Here is a 9,514-nt window from a genome sequence, read left to right as displayed (position 1 = left end):
ATCTGCGTGTTTTTAGATGAAGGGTCTATTTGCACGTTTAGTTCTTCCGCTTTTGCTGCTTATTTTGATCTGGTCCTATGCCTTTTTATGTTTTTTTAATTTTGCCACGTATTTTTATTTTTGTTTCAATTTGGTCATTGGACCGTTTTAAAAGGCAAACACCTGAAACGGTGTCATTTTGATACAACCCGCAACCCAACCCGATCCACCCCCTAGGATTCGCATGTTTTCGCTGGTAAGGGATATTTTTGTTTTAGTCCTTTCACTTTTTATGGCTTGTTGCAATATAGTCCTATTTCATTTTTTTCTTTTTAATTTTACCCTATAATTTTATTTTTATTTCATTTTAGTCCTCTGGGGAACAACGTCATTTTAGGGATAGGGAATAATTTCCCAGTTAGTCCTTCCTCTTTTATGCGCGTTCAATTTTGTTTTGATTTCAATTCAGTCATTTGTTTGATTAATTTCATTATTTATATATTAACTTATTTATTATTCTTCATTTTTTAAATATCTAAAGTTAATATTATTTATATTTGTTTTATATATTTATCATTCTTTTTTTAAATACCTAAATTTAATATTATTCGTATCTATTATATTTATTTATTTATTTGTTCATTATTCTTTTATCTTTTAAATATTTAAATGTAATATTATTTATATTTGTTTTATCAATTTATTTATTTATCGTTCTTTTACTTTTAAAATATTTAAATTGAATATTATGTATATTTATTTTATCTATTTATTTATTATTCTTTTACTTTTTAAATGCTTACATTTAATATTGTTTATATTTGTTTCATCTATTTATTCACTTATTTGTTCTTTTACTTTTAAAACATTTAAATTCAATATTATTTATATTTGTTTTATCAATTTATATATTTATGTATTCTTTTACTTTTTCAAATGCTTCAATATAATGTGTGTGTGTTTTTTTTGAAGAAATCGACTGAATTATATTGAAATAAAGACCTAAGCTAAGACTGCAAAGTCGGTTTGAGTCCAATAAAGTAGACCTAAAAAATGCATGAAAACAGACTAGGCCTCTAACGGTTGGCCCAAAATAAACTAAAAAAATCAAATAAATAAAAGGAATCCTAATTTAAGAATTTCAGTCGACAGTAACAGCTGGCCTCCATAAGGTATTATCATTTCCAATCACCGACACAACTTTAATGGTAGTATATCTCTATAAATCTTTTAGTCTTCTGTTATAAAATTCAAACAATCGTATATTCTCTTTCAATCTGGTGTCGTGGACGCTTCCTCTCCACTGCGCAACAAGCAGAGCTGGGAATATCTCCAACTAGGTAATGGCCTTCTCCCTTCTTTAGTGCCTCCACTGTAACAAAATGAGCGAATGTGTTTTTTATCTGGGAATAAAATGAAAATTGAGATATTGAAAATGGATTTTTGTGTTTTGAATATCTCTAATGATTGCTCCGATAGTCAATCTGTCATATTCTGAACTTTGGCATTTTGTAATCACCATTCTTGAATCTCCTATTATTTGCAAAACATTAAACCCCATAGAGATCTCTAATTTTACGGCTTGTAACCTTGCATGTGCCTTTGCCGCAAATGGAGTTGCAATATTGGAATGGATGACTAACTTGGAAGCTAATATTTTACCCCCCATATTTCGAACTACCAGCCCCGAGGCCGATCTTAAAAATTGTTAATCAAAAGCCGCATCAAAGTAAATCGCCACACTCGTTCTCCTTTTGTCAGACTTAGGACCCCTGCTTGCCTCTAAGATAAGTGTCTTCTTCTCAACTCCTCTTAATTCTGAAATGTATCTTGAGATTTGTGTTAAGATATCCTTGCTTGTTGTTTGTTTATTTTCGTATATTAACTTATTACGGCTTGTCCAAATTATCCAAAGCCCACAGCAAAAAAGGTGATATTGTTTATTTGTCCCTTGGCTGAAAACCCAAGTTAGCCAGTTCCATACACTGTCGATGTTAGAATAAAGTATCCAAGAAAACTTTAAAAACCGCCATACTTCTGTCGTTGTAGGGAATCGACAGGATACATGATTACTATCCTCCTCATCCTAATTACACCGAGGACAGCGAGCATCAACAACTACTCTTCTTATCTTTAGATTAACAAAAGTTGGGATGTAATTCCAAGATTTCCTCCATATTGTAATTTTAACTTTCGGGGGAATCTGTAAATTCTATAATTTTTTGTAACAAGCTTTAGTTTCAGTATGTATACTAATAGGATTTAGAGTAGCCTCCTGTAATAGTTTGTAGGCACTTCGAATAAAAAAGTTACCAGAAGGTTCTCCTCTCCAAACTTGGAAATCATCATACACTAAACTTGCCAAAGAAATTTACATGATCTTTTTAGCAAAATCCGCTCTGAAGGTATTGACAATTAAGTCTGCTTTCCACATTCTATTTACTTCATCAATTAGATCCGATACTAATACAATATTATCATTTCTGTGTTGATACTGCAATCTGTCTTTTTCATTGCCCAAAATCCAAAGATCCATCCAAACATAGTCTTTCTTCCAGAACTCCTTCTGCCGACCAGATGCTCTTCCCCTTACCAACTCTCCAACATAGTCCTTCTTCTAGAACTCCTTTTGCCGACCAGATGCGTCTTATTAGCTAAACCGAAATACGATCCCCCTTACCAACTCTCCAACATAGTCCTTCTTCTAGAACTCCTTTTGCCGACTAGATGCTCTTCTAGGTAAGGGAATGTAATATTCCTAATTGAGCAGTTAAAAAACTCGCATTCGGATAGTATTTAGCTTTCAAAACACAAGCTAACAAAGAATCAAGATAATTAATAAGACGCCAACCCTGTTTAGCTAATAATACAATATTAAATTTATCGAAAATCGAGACCACATGTTTCTTTTAATACGCAAATGTCCTTCCAAGCACACCAATGAATCCCTTTTTTGCCTCGATTTTTCTGCCACCAAAATTTGGCTATTATACTCTCTATCTCATTGCATAGAGACTTAGGAAGCAAAAAGCAAGCCATAGAGTAGGTTGGAATGGATTGTAAAACGACTTTGATAAAAACCTCATTCCTTCATTGAGAAAAATACTTAATGCTCCAATTATAAATTATTTATTTTAATCTGTCCTTTAGACTTTGGAAAGCTACTTTCTTGCTTCTACCCACCAAATTCGGTAATCTTAGATATCTTTCTGGATTATTTGAGCTACGAATTCCAAGCACTCTGGTAGTTACCATTTTTTTAAATATTTAAAATTGGACACTACTCATATTCATTAAGCACCTTTCATTTTCATTTTTTTCACCTTATTTATTATGTTGTGATGTCATAAACTGATTTTCTAATTATTGCTATATTCACTTTATTACTAACATAGTATTTATCCATTTACTTGTTATTTATTATTCTAATATGAATATCCTACCCACATAGCTACTTCACATCACTTCATCATCATTATACCATACATTATATTTAAACGTTTACCCATTTTTGAATTATGCCCGGATAAGTAAAATGCATATCATTTAAAGTGTCATGTTTGTTTTTTCGTGCGATGCATAATTTTTTTTAAAAGGTAAATGTTCATTATTTTGGAATTAAAAAAGTCGTGTTCCTAACTTACGGAATATGCCTTCTTTCTAAAATCGAGATAGTTTAATATCTATTTTTAAGTAAATAAAAATAAAATTTTAGTGCTTGTTCTTGTTTACAAGGATTTAAGGTATTACGTCCTAACTTACGGGACATTATTGGTTATCATCTATATTATGAAAAGTCAAAGATATAGGTATCAATTATTGAAAAGTCAAAGATATGGGTATCGAAATATTGGCATAAGAAATCTGAGATATTTGTAATATTTGGTCCCTAATTGTGTAGTGACTTTGCAAGTTGATCCCTGAACCTCAACTATAAATAGGCCTAACCATCTCTCATTCATTGTATCATATATTTGCTATTCTCTACTTAAGGCATTATTCTCTCTCTCTTTATAAATTTTCACTTGTATTTTGGAGTGAAATATATTTGGTAGTGCCCGAGGACGTAGGCAAAATTTGTAAAACCTCGTTAAAATTCTTATGTTCTTTATGGTATTATTTTGCATATTTTGTGAGTGTGATGTAGTGATTTATTGTGCGATTAAATTACGATTGAGAGATATTCTGGCTAGGAAAAACCTGGTACTTAAGCGATCCTTGTGATCCACCTCTCTTTCCTGGGAATTGAACTTAGTGTGATTTTTAGTACAATAATTTTACTCTTTTATACGTTTCCGCACAATAATTGGTATCAGAGCTAGATTCATACTTGGGAAATACGATCGTTTACGGTACTGTTTACGTATAGTAGTTGGGATTGAGGAGAAAAATAGAAAAGGCATCGTCATTAGCAAAGACTATTGTGACCAATGTAAAATTTAAAGTAGAGAAATTTGATGGTACCAATAATTTTGGTATGTGGCAATATGAGATCCTGTATGTCATATGTCAGCAAGAGCTGGATATATCCCTTGAAGAAAAATCTGACAAGATGGATGACAAGGAGTGAGCCAAGATCAATAGACAGGCATGTGGAACAATCTGTCTATGTTTGGCCAAAGAGCAGAAGTACTCTATCATGAGGGAGACATCATCGAAGAAATTGTGGGATACACTGGAAGAAAAGTTTCTAACAAAAGGTTTAAAAATAGGCTTTATATGAAAAAGAAACTTTATCGATTCACGTATGCACCCGGTATGTCGATGAATGACCATGTGAACTCATTCAATAAAATTTTAGCATACTTGTTAAATTTGGATAAGAACTTTGAAGATGAAGACAATGCATTATTATTGTTGAAATCTCTTCTTGATGAATATGATCATCTTACCACTACATTGCTTCATGGGAAGGATACATTCACATTTAATCCAGTCTGTAGTGCGTTGTATAGATCTGAGACTCGAAAGAAAGATAAAAGAGATCACAGAGATACAACTGCAGAAGTCTTAACAGTAAGAGGTCGTTCGCACAGCAACAAATCTGGTAGGAGTAAGTCTAAAGGGAGACCTGCCAAAGATGAATGTGCTTTTTGTCGTGAGAAAGGGCATTGGAAAAAGAATTGTCCTAAGTTACAAAAGGGCAAGGCTATTTCTGATGCATGTGTAGCGGAGCATGATGAGGAGTCAGACTTTAACTTGGTTGGCATGACAATGACATGTCATACAGATGAGTAGATTTTGAATTCGGGATGTACTTACCATATGTGTCCTAATAAGGACTGGTTTCCTAGTTTTAAAGAATTAGAAGGTGGAGTTATTTTTATGGGCAATGACAACGCTTGTAAGACAATAGGAGTAGGTACAATCCAATTGAAGAATTACGATAGCTCAATTCAAGTTTTGACAGATGTTTGCTACATACCTAGCTTGAAGAAAAAACTTATCTCATTAGGGGTCCTAGAATGTAAAAGGCTCACAATCACTTTGAGAGATGGATTACTAAAGGTAGTAGCTTGGGTATTGACGGTGATAAAATGCATAAGAAGGAATAACATGTACTATTTAAATAGAGTACAGTTATTGGATCAACATCAACAGCTTCTGCGAAAGATGCAGATTCAGATTCTACCAGGTTATGGCATATACGATTGGGACATGCTGGTGAAAAAGCTTTGCAGAGTTTAGCGAAGCAAGGCTTGTTGAAATGTGCAAATTCTTGCAAATTAGAATTCTGTGATCATTGTGTTCTGGGCAAGCAGGCGAGGATAAAATTTGGTTCAGTAATTCACAATACAAAAAGAATTTTGGACTACGTTCACAGTGATGTGTGGGGACCTACTAAAGTGGCTTCTTTGGGAGGTATGCACTATTTTTTTTACTTTTGTTGATGATTATTCAAGAAAAGTATGAGTGTATCTAAAAGGAAAAATAAAGTTTTGGATGCATTTCTGAAATGGAAGAAGATGGTAGAGACCCAGACTGGTCGAAAGGTCAAATAACTTCGATTAGACAATGGTACAAAGTATAAGAATGATATATTTCTACAAGTATGTCAAGATGAGGGCATTGTGTGACACTTCGCTGTTTGGGATACACCACAACAAAATGGGGTGGCAGAACGTATGAATCAGACTATACTGAAGAAAGTTCGATGTATGTTGTCCAATACTGGATTGGGTAAGGAATTTTGGGCTGAGGCAATTACATATGTGTGCCATATAATTAACCGGTTGCCATCAACTGCAATAAATGAAAAAACTCCTATAAAGAGGTGGACTGATAAACCTACTACTGATTATGATTTTTTATATGTTTTTGGTTCCACTGCATATTATCATGTAAAAGAATCTAAGTTAGATCCAAGAGCAAAGAAAACATTATTCGTGGGTATAACTGGTGGAGTAAAAGGATACCGTCTCTGGTATCCTGATACAAGGAAGATTATTTTCAGTAGAGATGTGACTTTTGATGAATCAACCATGATGAAAAATAATGATTCATAAAAGGATGACAAAACCAATAGTACTTTACAGCAGGTGGAGCTTAAAAAGGTTAATGATGATCCAACTAATTTTGAAGGAACAAATGATGATGAAGTTTCGACCTAAGAACTTCTACAGCAATAAGATTCAATTGCATATATGAGGCTAAGAAGAAAGTTTTGTATGCCTGCTTGCTTTGATGATATGGTAGCCTATGCACTTCCAATTGCAGATGATGATGTTCTTTCTACTTACACAGAAGTAAAAAGTAACCTTGATGGTGTAAAGTGGAAGCAAGCTATGAATGAAGAAATACAGTCTCTTCATAAAAATAGGACTTGGGAGTTGGTGACACTGCCCAAAGGAAAGAAGGCAATTGGATGCAAATGGGTATATGCAAAGAATGAAGGATTTCCTGGTAAAAATAAAGTTTGATACAAGGCTAGATTGGTAGTAAATGGTTATGCTTAGAAAGAAGGATTAGACTACAATGAAGTGTTTTCTCTATTTGTTAATCATTCGTCTATTCGTATTTTGCTAGCCTTGGTTGCGCAATATGATCTTGAACTAGTTCAGCTTGATGTGAAGACTGTATTTTTACACGGTGATTTGGAAGAGAAAATTTATATGACTCAGCCAGATGGATTCAAGGTTGCTAATAAAGAAAATTGGGTTTGCAAACTGATAAAGTCGATTTATAGATTGAAACAATCTCTGAGGAAGTGGTACAAGCGATTTGATCAGTTCATGAAAGGGCAAAGGTACACAAGAAGTAAATTTGATCATTGTGTGTATTTTTAGAAGCTACAAGAAGGAATTTTCATATACTTGCTTTTATATGTTGAAAACATGTTGATAGCATCTAAGAGTAAAGTTGAAATTAAGAGATTGAAGACTCAACTCGACCTTGAGTTTGAGATGAAAGATCTAGGTGAAGCTAAGAAGATTCTTGGCATGGAAATGTGTAGAGATAGAGCTCGTGGCAGAGTTAGTTTGTCTCAGAAGCAATATTTGAAGAAGGTACTACAGAAGTTTGGCATGGACGAGCAGACAAAAACTGTAAGTACCCTGTTGGCTTCTCATTTCAAGCTTTCTGTACAACTATCTCCTTCGACGAATACGGAACAAGAATACATATTACAAGTTTCGTATTCTAATGCAGTAAGTAGCTTGATGTATGCAATGGTGCGTACAAGACCTGACATTTCACAGGCAGTTAGTATAGTGAGCAGGTATATGCATAATCTTGGAAAAGGACATTGGCAAGCTGTGAAATGGATTCTACGGTATATTCAGAAGACCATGGATATTGGATTACTGTTCAACAGGATACTACACTTGGTAAATGTGTTATTGAGTACGTTGATTCTGATTATGCCAGTTATTTGGACAAACGAAGATCAACCACCGGTTATGTGTTTACACTTGCTGAAGGGCCAATAAGTTGGAAGTCTACACTGCAGTCTATAGTTACGTTGTCAACCACAAAAGTCAAATACATGGCTGTAATAGAGGCTGTAAAGAAAGCTATTTGGTTACAAGGTATGGTTAAAACCTTGGGATTGGTTCAGGAGCATATTAACATGTATTGTGATAGTCAAAGTGCTATTCATTTAGCAAAGAATCAAGTCTATCATGCACATACAAAGCAGTACATTTCTATTTTGTGCGAAAAATTATTAATGAGGGGAAAATTCACTTTCAGAAGATTAAGACTGCAGATAATCCCGCAGATATGATGACCAAGTGTTGTTAGAACTTATTGTTAGAACTTGATAAGGGGAAAATTCACCTTCAGAAATTATTGTTAGAACTTGATCAATATTCTGCAAGTTTAACAATTGAAGAATGCACTATCAAGTGTTGTTGACAAAGGCAGAGAGAATTGTATGAAGATAAGATTATTCAAATCAAATCTTTAAGGTGGAGATTATTGGCAATCATCCATATTATGGAAAGTCAAATATATGGGTATCAAATATTGGAAAGTCAAAGATATGAGTATCGAAATATTGGCATAAGAAATCTGAGATATTTGTAATATTTTGTCCCTAATTGTATAGTGACTTTGCAAGTTTATCCCTGAACCTCAACTATAAATAAACTTAATCATCTCTCATTCATTGTATCCTATATTTGCCATTCTCTACTTAAGGCATTGTTCTCTCTCTCTCTTTGTAAATCTTCACTTGTATTTTGGAGTGAAATATATTTGGTAGTACACGAGGACGTAGGCAAAATTTGCTGGACCTCGTTAAAATTCTTGTGTTCTTTATGGTATTATTTTGCATATTTTGTGAGTGTGATTGTAGTGATTTATTGTGCTATTAAATTACGATTGAGGGATATTCTGGCTAGGAAAAACCTGGTACTTAAGCGATCATTGTGAACCTCTCTTTCCTGGGAATTGAACTTAGTGTGATTTTTTAGTACAATAATTTTACTCTTTTACACGCTTCCGCACAATAGACATGATATATTTTCTTCTCGATTAGCTTGAAATATGCCATTTTTCATAAAAATTAATTTAGTGATATTTTAACAAAAAATCATATTTTAAATCTCTTCAAATTTTTAATTTTCGGCATTAAGACTTTAATTAATCAACTAGGTACAAATTTTGAGGCGTTGCGATGGTGTTAATCTTTCCTCGTGCGTAACCGACTCCCGAACTCGTTTCCTGAATTTTGTAGACCAAAAATCTTTGTTTTAGTAAATCAAACTGTTTATTAAAACGATCAATTTACGAGGTGACCGATCACACCTCATAAAAAAGGATTGGTGGCGACTCCTATTTTCGTTTTTAAATAATATGTCTATTTAAAAAAAAGATCTCGACAATGGGAACTAAATTGATCCATTTAATAATAGAGGGACTAATTTAATCTAAACCCTAAAATACAAGGACCTTCTAGATGCTTTCACCCTTCTAATTAGCGTATTATATTTGTCATGTTATATTTCACTATTTCCATCATTACATCAGATTTGGTCTTGCCCCTTGAATACACCACCTCGTCTAAATTTTGATATGTTTATATGTCATCTCA

At 33.5% G+C, this 9,514-nt stretch overlaps 1 long non-coding RNA gene across 1 annotated transcript; it reads left to right on the top strand.

The window, feature by feature from the left end:
• The first annotated feature begins 1,078 nt into the window (after positions 1-1,078).
• LOC107937949 (uncharacterized) lies at positions 1,079-2,313 on the top strand. Its single transcript, XR_001694796.2, has 2 exons — positions 1,079-1,319; positions 1,597-2,313. It is a non-coding gene; the product is annotated as an uncharacterized lncRNA (long non-coding RNA).
• Positions 2,314-9,514: the final 7,201 nt, after the last annotated feature.

This window comes from Gossypium hirsutum, chromosome D13 (genome assembly GCF_007990345.1).
Source record: "Gossypium hirsutum isolate 1008001.06 chromosome D13, Gossypium_hirsutum_v2.1, whole genome shotgun sequence".
In the NCBI taxonomy this organism is placed as follows: Eukaryota; Viridiplantae; Streptophyta; class Magnoliopsida; order Malvales; family Malvaceae; genus Gossypium; species Gossypium hirsutum.
The sequence above is the reverse complement of the archived record's forward strand: the minus strand, read 5'-3'. Positions and strand labels throughout refer to the sequence as shown.